The sequence below is a fragment of the Choloepus didactylus genome, chromosome 2 (genome assembly GCF_015220235.1).
Source record: "Choloepus didactylus isolate mChoDid1 chromosome 2, mChoDid1.pri, whole genome shotgun sequence".
Classification (NCBI taxonomy): Eukaryota; Metazoa; Chordata; class Mammalia; order Pilosa; family Megalonychidae; genus Choloepus; species Choloepus didactylus.
Window position 1 is genome coordinate 38,116,970 of NC_051308.1, and position 12,234 is coordinate 38,129,203.

General features: G+C 38.7%; 1 long non-coding RNA gene across 1 annotated transcript; it reads right to left on the reverse strand.

The window, feature by feature from the left end:
* Positions 1-691: 691 nt before the first annotated feature.
* Positions 692-11,624, reverse strand: LOC119515489. The gene is made up of 4 exons (XR_005213059.1): positions 11,311-11,624; positions 10,595-10,679; positions 8,982-9,078; positions 692-869 (listed from the first exon to the last, which is right to left on the reverse strand). It is a non-coding gene; the product is annotated as an uncharacterized LOC119515489 (long non-coding RNA).
* Positions 11,625-12,234: the final 610 nt, after the last annotated feature.

Sequence of the window (12,234 nt, forward strand, 5' to 3'; positions counted from 1 at the left end):
CTCAACTTTAGTGTGCATTAGTCACCTGAAAGGCTAGTCAAACTACAGATCGCTGGGCTCTCTCCCCAGAAATTTCTATTCAGGAGGTCTGGGGAGGGGCCCAAGAATTTGCATTTCAGACAAATTCTCAGGTAAGTCTGATATTGCTGGTCCTTGGAACTACATTCTGAGAATCACCACTACAAGCTGTAAAATGGCAACACCTGAATTCTTTCTGATTACTGCAGCCCTGATACCCTTCTATCCTTAAGGCAATGTTTCATTCTTTCCTGTGTTTCATTCATCCTTGCAGCACCATATCTCATGTAAGTTGCCAGGTAACTGTGATCTATTCCTTGAACAAGCAAGATTAATATGAACCTCACCATCTTTCCATAACTTTTACCTGGCTCCATGAAAACAGCTTAGTTCTTTAAAAACAGTAAGGTTGTTGGCTGTTGTTAAACCACATAGTATCCTTCAGAAACTCAGTGCATCCCATGGGATTTACTGATAGGCGTTTGGACACATGTACGAGGATTATAGACCAGCCTCATTTAAGATAAAATTTGCTGGGGGAGATGAGAATTGCTCCTCATGGGACTTAAATTAGGTGCAAAGCAATTAACTTTAAGCAACCAAAAAATTGGCTCTATAAAAATACCATTCCAAATCACCTTTTTACTATAAGCTCATTACCAGGTACCTTCATTACGTAGGAGACAAACAAGTCCCTAGAGATGTAATTAATCACTCCATTTTGACAGTCCTCCCCAAATATGGAAACTGAAGAAGCCTTAGATCTGACCTCTCAGGAGGGTCATATACTTCTATAGATTTTCTGACTTTTCAATTCACTCCTACACCTGGAAAAGTACATCTTCCCGTTCCTGAAAACAAATATATTTGGATTTCAGTTCTGGTGATGGCTCAGTTATGCAATATTAAGTACACTTCATTTCATTCCATTTTTTTGAGTATGAAAATTTTAAATAACTTTTTCTGAGAACCAATACAGTGACTCAATAGACTTTTATTTTCACAAAGCATGCTTCTTTGCCTGGCATCGCGTAAGCATTCTATAAGTGTCTGTGAATCAAAATACTAACAGGTTGTTGATTCATTAATTATCAAATTAATAAATTAGTGAAAGTTTTTCATTTTATATATGATTTTAAAATTAGCGTAATTATTTTAAAACATAGAAAATACAGAAAGATATAAAGAAATACAATAATCATACTTAATCTTAAAACTCAAAGCTAACAACTATTAATACTTGAAACATTCTTCCCATCACATTTGCCTAAGGGTATATGTGTGTACACATAATTTCAACCATATCTTATATAAAATGTTGGATTCTGTTAATTTTATTTATATCACAGACATTCCTTAACTCATTGGCAATTCATTATAAGTATCATTTTTATGGCCACTTCATATGACATGGAGTGAATATTCTCAATTTATTATTTCTACTATTGTCAAGATATTAGGTTGTGTCTAATACTATTCCTAAGTTCTTAGATAAATATGTTTCTAGAAATGTATTTCCTTTCTGATTAGTTTCCGTTTCTAGTAGTGAATCACTGTTTTAAAAGATAGGAACATTTTAAAATTCAATATATGTTGTCAGATTGCTTTCCAGAAAATTTGTTCCTGTTTACACATTCACCAGCAGTGTGTGAAAGCATCTAATGCTGTGCATTCTTCCCAACACTATACTCTTTACATCATCATATGTTATATTTTAATTTTAGTTTCTTTCTTTGCTGGTGAGATGAAACATGGCAAGTTTCAATAGCTACTTGTATTTCTTTATTACATGAACTGTCTGTTCATGCCCTTTGCTCATTTTCCAATCAGCATCTTAGAATAATTAGTCATTTGCATATGCTCTTTATATATTGAGGATGATAATATAGTTTATGCCATTTCCCAGTCTATCATAACTCTGCTTATGATTTCTTTTTTATATATGAATCCATTTTTTTTTTTTCTACATGATTTTTGTCCATGGATTTTAAGCCTGGAATGCATTCCCTCCTCCATAGATTAGATAAATAAAACCCTATCTTTTCATAAACATTTCCAAATGCTTTCGCATATTAAGTTTACTACTTAAATTTCTCTACAAAGATATTTGGTGTATGAAGTAAAGAGTTAAATTTCCCCAAAGATACTTACTAAACAAATCATCCTTTTCCATTTATTTGTGATTATTTATTTAATATCTATTAAGTACTTATATGTCTATGAGTACTTATATGATCCTGTTTCACCAATTTTTTTTTAATCACAAACATTGCCTATTTTTTTCTATTAGGTCGTTTGTTTTTTTCTTATTGATTTTTAGGAGGTCTTTGTCAATTCCAAATAAATTCTTTTCTTAGTGATATGCATTTGCAACATCCATTCGTTGGCTTTGTTTTTCAATCAGAGTGCAATTTTGACCAGTATTTTTTTCTTGGGTTTTCTCAGTAGAATTTGGATCCTCTATAAATAATGATATTTTTTCTCCTTTTCTCTTATTTTTCCTTCGAGCCTTCTTGCATTGGTCACAACTTTCAGAGCATTTTAAAATAATAATGATGATATATGGTAGTCTGGTTTTATTGTTGATACATGAGCATGATATATTTAATCAGATGAACAAATGAATGAATATTATTGTTTCTGGGTAAGAATGGAATCAAGTTTCGTGTGCCTCGCCCCATTATAGTAGTCCTCATATTTTTCAAGCCATGAGCTCTCTCTTTGGGGCAAAAGACACTTTGGCATCTTCTATTGTACACATGGGAATTTGCAATTACGTAAACAAAATCTCTGTGATTTTCCCGGTGTGTTGTGTTCATTTTTAATGCTCAGTGGTGGGGATTCAAAAGTAGAAAACATACTTTTTAAAGAAACACACTGTTGTGGGTCAAGAATGAATGGGTAAACGAATACATGAAATTAATGACAAGAGGGCCTCAAAAGAAAACATAGCACTTGAAGCCGATAGGGCTGAGGTCCCTAAAGCATATGAAAGAATATTTTATAAAATCAAATATGCTATCCAATAGTAAGCTATTATTTGTATTAGCTGCATCCATGATCATAATACTGTCAATGCCTTGATGGAAGATTTCCAGCTGCCGGTTATTCTAAAAGCTCACTTTAACCTCTCCATGGGTATAAATGTAAGAAAAATTGAGATGACATTGCTTATTGCGTTTAATGAGGCACATTCTCCAAAGGTACTTGAGTCTGAGAACCATGCTATTCATTTTTATATTTTTCATAATATCTACATAATAAGTGACCTAAACCAAGTGCTTCATAAATGCTTGGAAACTGAAATAACTAAAGGGAGAAAAGTTCTGAAGAATCCTTAGCTGACATGTCAGCACAAAAATGACACATTCAGACAATTTGCTACCTCCAATGGATGAAAGGCTCTGCCAACAGGTGCCTGATGCCAGTGTTTCCAAAATTGGGCATCCCAGGTCACAAAAACTGTGAAGAAGGGGTACCATAATGCAACTCATGATTCACAAAACATACTTTGCAAAATGCAAACTTTAGAAACAGACATTGCTCCTTTCCTTACAGGGTAGATGGGAAAGTTTTCCGTAAGGTTTTGAAAAGTAACTTCATTCCAGCCTGATTAATTCTTTTAACTCTACTGTTAAATAAGAAATAATAACAACAATCAATTGTAATAGCTCTGTCAGGAGAATATCAGTAGCCAAATAATATCACTGCACTCTGAGAACTTGAGGACTGATTGGCAATAAATTCTAGAAATCCAAGGCACACATCCCGTGCCCCTGCCTCCCATAGCTCACCAGCACCTTTCTTGGTATCCAAGCAGAGACTTGTTATGATTTGACCACCTCATAAGCCTTTTCCTCTGCATAATTTTTCCCTCCAAATGTCCCACATGGTCTTTGGGTGGTTTTTCTCTGTCCTTTGTATCTGTTTCTATCCTGAAGCTGATATTGGTAACAGGTGATATTTGTCAATACATTTTGGGTGGAGATGGCTCCAACTCCCTGGAATTCTCAAAATGATGGCATAGTTTAACTCCATAATTTTATTACAACCATTACTCACCTGCAGGTGACAGAGATTAGGGACATGCACAAAACCCCAGGAGACACTGCCAAGTGTACAATTTTGTCATAAGCTTGAGGACACAAATATACTATCTACCTTGTGGCGCAGGACATCAGAGAGGTAGCAGTTGTGCTATAGATAAGAAAACTAGTGGCAAAATCCTTGTCAAGCTTGAGAAAATGGGCTCAGAGGGACAGCCAAGCCAGATAAGGAAGCACGATAAGAAGTACACTTAAAGCAAATTCGCTCCATGGGGAGACTTCCCTAAGAAGTACTGCCAAGGAGAGGAGCGGATTGTAAAAGAGGATGATATGCAAAGTACCTGAAGTGATTGCCAAAGTACTGGACAAGTGATAGTGCAGAAGACAGCAGAGCCATTATTTTCTGACCCTGGACCATAAAGCCCTACGGTTTCTAAGCGTTTTTGTGCTTTGGGAAACAGAAGGTGAAGAGGCAATCGATTATCCTATGATATTGACCTCTTTCTAGCAAAATCCTCACTTTTTCTTTCAGAGAACAGGTTGGGTCAGGATATTTTTTCTCTGTCTAGGCAGTCAATTGCCATTAACCTTGGATTTTTTTCCTGGGAGAGGAGAGCAGGCAGGGAGGAGATGAAGGCAACTTAAGAATCATATGGGTCCACATTCTCCATTCCTTTTTCACCCAACCTATTCTGGGGAAGGGAACTGGTGACAGTTCCTGGGCCTTAGGCTGGAGAGTCTTGGGAGAGGGCAAGGCTATTTTTGAAGTCTCTTTCTCTCACCACCTCTCCCTTTTATATTCCTCCTGGAGAAGCATTTTGAGTGGTAAGATTTAGAGCTGGGCGTTGGACATCAGGTGTGCCCTGTGCTCCAAAGGCAGAAAGAGAGGGATCTCTGACTCTGAAAAGCAAAGATGGGCCAGAGTAGGCTGGCTCAGATTCAAGGTTTTGGGAAGCCAGCAATCCGACTTCTGGTGCAGAAATGCAGACAGGGATTCAGCTAGGAGCAACTCTGTGTTTCATCTCCCAGAAACCTCAGAAGCATGACAGCAGGTGTCAGGGCAAGGTTCAGAACCGGCAGAAAGGCACACACCCCAAAACACCAAAGGAGTCATAGGGTGCCTGTATGGAGACAGCCAGGTGGGAAGGGGTAGCTGGAGAAGCTTGGAGCAAACCTGTGAGCTAAAATCAGCTGACTGAGCGATGACTTCTCTTCCCCACCAAAGGATGAAACTGTTCCCGTGGTCAAGAAAAAGTCCCTAATTGTTTCACATTGGCAGCTATGAGTATGAAAAGACTGATAGTTTTTTTTTTTTAGCTCCATTAACAACTTAACATGGCCATTTTGGGAATGTCATTAAATGTTTTCTGATATAATTTTTACTGATGAATGTATGTTCCATAATTAACCAATTGTCTCTTAAATTTTTTCTAATATGAATAATTCTGGGATGAACATCTAAAGTCTATACATTTTTTCACATCACTGAAGCGAGACTGCTGGATCAAAGAGGTGGGAGGTTTTGAAGTCTTTGTATACATTTTCCTAAATTGCTTTCTAGAGAATTTGCTAATTAACACTCCCAGCAGCAGTCAAAAGAGGTCTGATAAGTTTGCCCTTGTGACTTTCTCAGGGTGTGGAGCTTGGGGAAGTAGCAGCAAGGGCTTGCTGATCCTGAATCTCTGAGAATGGGTGTGGGGGATGAGGTAAGGAAGTGATCCAGCCTTCTTAATGGAGGTTGTTGCTTCCAACTAAAAAAGAGGAATTGAAGCCACACTATCTGTAGACAAAGCATCATTTCCTTCTGTCATACATGGAGACTTTCCTCCTAAGAGACAATGAGAAAATGAGCTTCAAGCAGAAGATCAACCAACAGAGGACTCCAAGGTGGGGTAACCTCTCAAACTATTCTGTCCTCTGTCCCAGAGGAGGGCAGAGGCGGTGGTGGTGTAGGCCCAGGGCCTGGATATAATAACTGGTACCAAACCAGCCTTGGCTCAGATTTTAATGGTGGCACACTGCTTAGCCACTCCTCTTGGACAGAATGTCTTGCTCTCTCTCTCCCTTCCTTCCTTTACTCCTTCCTTCATCCAGCACTAATTGAGCACTTTATCCTGTAAAAGAATAAGGAGTTCAAAGATAAGGCGTTCCCAGTCTAGTGTGCCTGTGAGTAAAATCAGTGGAGTAGGAACAGGTCCCGGGCGCATGAACAGTTCCTATATGAGGCAATATCCCTGAGAAGAACAATTACCACAAGAGTTTAGGAAAGACTTTGCTGATGAGGAAACTGGTAAGTTAGGTTGTGGGGGCCAAGTTAACATTTTATAGGCAGAGAAAAAGAGAAAGGGCATTCCAGGAAAGCATGGGCCAAGGCACAGAGAGGTAAATGAGCCCCACATGTTTGGCGTGGGGGGATCATGGACCATGCTGGGGTGGGGGGAGGGAGGTGGGCTGGAGGACAGAGAAGGGCAGGACCACAGAGACAAGAAACGAGGCCATAAAATTAATCCAAGTTCATAATGTAAAACCTTTGTATTCCACTCAAAGGGTTTTAATGTATCCTACAGGCTTGGGGAAACCAGAGAATGTTTTAATACATGGTATTTATATGATCCATATTTCTGTTTTAAAAAAAAAGATAACTGATGACTGAGTGAATGGATTGGAAAGCGGGCAAGACCGGAATGCCAAGTGACTAAAGTGATGACATAAAAGTGATGATACAAAGACAGTACCATGCATGGGTTTTGTGGTTAGTTATATTTTTAAACAGAGGCAGAAAGAAGAAAGGGTGTGGCAGAAATGACCAGAAACTGCCCATGAGCTCATGGCAGTCAGTGATGAAGTTTGAAGCCAGGGTGCCTGTCATTGCAGAGAATGAAACAAAGCCAAGAACATCCCAAATGTTAGATAATGCCATTATTGTTCCTCTACCTATGACAGCCGACAGGCCAGCATGATCTATGGTCTTTCTGGGTCTTTTATTAAGTTTTCAACAGAGTGCTGCCTTTGCAATCCACTGCCTCAGGGAACATTTAAGATTTGAATTTGAAAATGATATTCACCAAATTAGATACTCTTCATATTGTTTTTCCTTTCTCCAGCTCCAAACAGACTTCTAACCAAGGGCTACAGAGGATGGGAGTCTTTGAGTCCTTTAACCCTCAGCTGTGAGACGAGCTGAATTTTCAGTCCCGAGCCATTTCAGAAATGGCTCCCTGTTCCTTTCTGAGTTGCAAATATTACATGTTCTTTTCCTGGAGCCTCATGGCAGACAGAACCCACTTGGGTGGGCCTCAAGCCTAGGCTGTCAGGAAGTTAAGGGAGGAGGAAGGAAGCTTCTGATGATGTTCTGAGAAAAATAAACCAACAAAATTATGGGCAGACAGTCTGTATTGGAGGAAATTCAGTTAGGCAAGCAGCACGGAGGAGTCAGACCCTGGAGGAAGTCTGATGAGAGCTTTGGCAACTGAAACCAGGAAGTTCCCTTCAGTTAATCAAGCACAGAAGATGAGAGGGCCAAGAGGAGTCTCAGAAAAAGGAGTGAGAAAAATCATCCCGAAAAGAAAAATCCTAGTTCTTTTATTCTTTCTTATATATTCTTTCAGACTATTTGTCTGGATCACCGACTATCTGGGGGATATTTAATGGATGAATTAAGCATTTTCATGTAGGCTGAGGTTTGGTATCACTTAGATGAGATATCTGATTAAGCGAACTGTCTCCTTTTCATCAATGTTGTGACCCTCTGTGGCCACATGGTACCGGCTGGACTGCTATCTCTCCAATTTGCTTTGCTCTCTGTTGTTTGGATCAGCAACTTTAAGACATCCTGTCTACCTCACCAGCCACCCTTGACCCCAACCAAACCAGCTGTGAGCTTGTGACTCCTTCATATTGTTCAGGGCCTTGGACTCCAGTCCCTTGCCCAAGTCAGCCTAGCACTGCTTTTTCTGACTTTAAACTTCTGCATCCATCCTTGCCCACAATTTGGATTTTACTTGGGTCACACTGGCTACACAACCCATGAAGTACAGCTCAGCCACTGGAACACTTCACCTCAATATAAGTCCCAATGAGCAAAGTTTCCATTGGCCTCACAGTTGACACTTGAGCAAGTCCCAGCATTACATGGATGACTTCCCAAATCCAAGCTGGGAAAACTCCTAAGACCTCAGGACATTAGGCAGGCCACCTACTGCTGACTCTTCCAAACTGTGAACATGCAAGTCATGCCACATCCCACTTAGCAAATAGCTGAATGTCCTCAGGGTTGTGCCCTTGAATGGATCACACTGCTCTTGAGATGTTCCAAAGGATGCAAAATCATAAGAGAAGGAAAGTATGGTGACTTGGAGAATGAAAATGTCATGGAAACAAGAGTTTCTCTACCACTAGGAGCTCCATCTCCAAAATCTGCTTCCTTCAGCACCCCACCCAGTAGCTCATCCTCAGCTGCCAAGCCAGCCTGAACACATTTGTACAAATGTAACCCAGGCTCACTCCCAGGATGAAGTTTGCTACATAACAACTCAAGCAATAAGCAGTTTCCCAAAGTCTAAGAATATCCAGTGGGAACTTTATCTCTCCAGAAATAGGTTAAACGGTGGAGTGACATTGACAGTGAGCTGTCTCTATGAAATGTAGATTTTTATTTCATTTTGTTTTACTCAGATAAGAGTTTTCTATTCACTGGACTGCAGTGTATCTCATCCAATGACCTAGAGATTCCTTAGATTGAAATCACCCTGGTAAACAAGGCTATAGATCTTTCTAGGCCACTGATACTGCTACTGACAATCCTTAACCAACATTTTCCTCTGTGAACTTGTTTATGTCACATTAACCAGATCCACTCTGTTCCTCTTCAACAATATAGTCCATTAATAAATCAATGAGTATTTATTGAGTACCTACCATGTGTTTAGCAGACAATTAGGTGCCATGAGAAATGTAAGAATTTTGAAAAATATGTCCCTTTCTCTGCCCTTAGGAAACTTCCAATTTTGTAGATCTAAGGCAAAGAGAACACACATAAAACAGTAGTTAACAGCATGTGCACACATGTATGCCAACACACACACAGCTACACACAGGTAAACATCTGTCCTCATTACCTCATCTATGAAGTAATGAAGACTTTGGAACAGGTGGTACAAAAGTGAAAAATCTAATACATCTTAGGCAATTCCAAGTGTATTTGAGGACACAGTATTCATTGAATTTGTTTTTGGAAATTCTCTATTTGGTCAGTGGTTTGTTAACACTTTTCATTTTTTAAAAAAATCAAAATAAATGTTAACTATCTGGGGATGTTTTTTATGGGAAGTAGGAACTTAGCTCATACATCCATCTCTCCATGTGTCTATTCACTTTAGATATTTCATTGAATCCTGCTAAAAAGCAGTCAGCTATTTGCCATCTGTACTGAGCAGCTGCAGTTTCCTTCCTATCTAAACACAACATTTTATTATACGGAAATTGGCATATTGTGTTTGCCACTTGTTTTTTTTTTTCCTTTTTTCCTTTTTTTTCATATCCTGCCCATGGTTAGACTAATCACGGAAGGAAAAGTATCTTCTTGTGCCAACTACTGGCTGGGTCAGGTGAATGCAAGTGGCATCGGGAGCATGCGTATCCTCTTCACCAAGTTAACATTAACTTGCCTCGTCAAGTTCTTGAAGCTTCTTATGTGAGACATCTGTGAGAAACGTTATTTATGAATAGGAGCAAAATGTATAAATATGCATGGAACTTCCTGTTAAATGGATTGAATGCAAATATTTATCTTCACTCCTTCTACAATTTTACTAAAACGAGAATAGGGAAAAAAAGAAAGAAAGATACAAATCAACAAGGAGTAGGATGGCAGGAAAGAAGATCTTGCTAATAAGAAACATCAACAAAATTTTGGAATCTGGAAACAGATGGATGAGTGGTAACTAAGAGCAGAGAAAGAATGCTGAGGAGTTAGATGCAAGATATCAGTCAGTTTGAACCACAGAACCCTGGAAAGGTTTAGGAGCTGGAGGCTATAGGCATTTCTCTGGGCTAGACAAAGAGTGGGGCTCAAACCAGAATTAGTTGAAAATGTGTATGGAGACACAAAGACACAGTGAAACACCCGAACCTCTTCCTATCCTACACCACCAGGCAACTAACCCTCCTTCACCCCGCCAGGAGATTGGAAGCTTTCCTCTAGAGAAATTTAACCTGAGAAGTTTGGCTTAAGTCCTCAGATGCAGCAGAGAGTAGGGAGAGAATGCTTGGCTGGATGCAGGGCTGATGAAGTGAGTGGTTAATCAGGTGAGCTGCCTGGCTCCCAGAATGCAGGCTTCCAGGCTTACATGCCCCTAGACAGACCAGAGGATTGCACTTTAGAGAAAAAGACGCACGGGCCCAGAATGTTGACAGATACTGATATGTGTGGTTCCCCCTGCCCCCGGAATGACATGTTCCCATCTTATCACTCTACACTAAGCGTGCTGACAAACAAGCAATGCCCACCCTCCCCCACCGTGCACACATACCCAATCACAGGGCTTCTAAGTCCACGTCATTCTCTCTCTTTCAGAAATGTTTTATTCACACAGTATTACGTTCATTACAGACAATCTGGAAAATATATAAAAACATAAAGAAGAAAATAAAAAAATCACCTTTATTTACATCATCTATAAATCTGAGTTTACATATATGATCTAGGCTTTTTATATGTATTTATATACCATAAATACTATCATTTTTAATCTCTAGTTTTTTACAATCTTCTCTTCTACCATGCCTTCCCCCCCATAAACAAAAGAAAATTTTATTAATTCTTAATGACTAAGAATATACATATAAACAAAAAACTGAAAACATTTAAAAATATCAGTCTTGACAAATATATAATCTCAATTTTCAAAGTGATTTCTGGTAAGGGAAAACATTTCTGAGATACTTTAGCTACTGATTAAAAACTATGTTAAACTGCTAACTATATTTATTTTCCTTTATTGTATAAATAAAACACAAAAACTAAGAATCAAGCTTCAATTATAAAACAATCAAGCTTCAATTAACAGTCTGAAGACAGCGTTTATGAATTAGGTATTTTAAAGTAGTATTCTTTCTCCTTAACCTTCCCACCATATTCTACCAAAACCAAAACCAAGCACCAAAACAAATATCTCTATTATTTTAAAAATTGACAATTGAAATAATAAAAATAACAGCTAACATTTATTAACCATTTACTACTTACCAGTCACCATCCAAGATCACACAGACAGGGAGTCAGGATCCAAACATACCCATCCTGATCTTGCTCTTTTCAACAGCTTACAAACTGTCACAGCTCCCAGCTTTAAAACTTTCTCTTGATCACCTCTACTTTTCAATATGGTATTTCTCTTTCTGCTACCTCAAGAGAATTTTCTCCGCTTCCTCTTCTCCTCTCATTAGTAAATGACAAGTCCATTTTTGAATCGCTCAGGCCCAAAATATTAGTGTCATCCTCTGACTCATCATCACTTCCCATTCTCCACATCAAATCCACTGGCAAATCCTCTTTAGAATATATCTGCAGTCTGACCACGTCTCATCACTTTTACTGTTTAGTACAGGCCGCCATCATCTGTTTTCAGATTCCATTAATCACTTTAACTTAGTCTTACAGTTAATTTAGGTTTAACTTAGGTTAACTTAGGTGCTCACAGTTCCCTCTGCCCAGAATGCTGCTTCCCCAGATAGCCACAAGTGTCATTACCGCCCTTCATTCAGGTGCCCAGTCTCAAATGTAGGCAACCCATCTAGTCTAAATAAATAGTAACATCTCCATTCCTACTTTATGTTTTTTCATAGCATATCTAATGTTCTCCATATATATTTTATTGTATTTTTATCCTGAGTAGGTACCTGTCTGCCCTACCCCCCTTCCCCTCACCCCCAATAGAATGTAATCTACACAAAGGCAGGGAATGGGTCTCTTTTGTTCAATGCTGTTCACCCAGGGCAGTGACTGGTACATAGTAGGTGCTCAGCAAATAACTTGTTGAGTGAATGAATAAAAATGATTTTTCAATAAAAATATTCTCTCCTTTGAGTTTTTAAAATTTAAGATAGTTCTATAAAAAAGAATTACTAGCTTATAATTATCAAACTGTAAACCACAATTAGAAAAATAAAC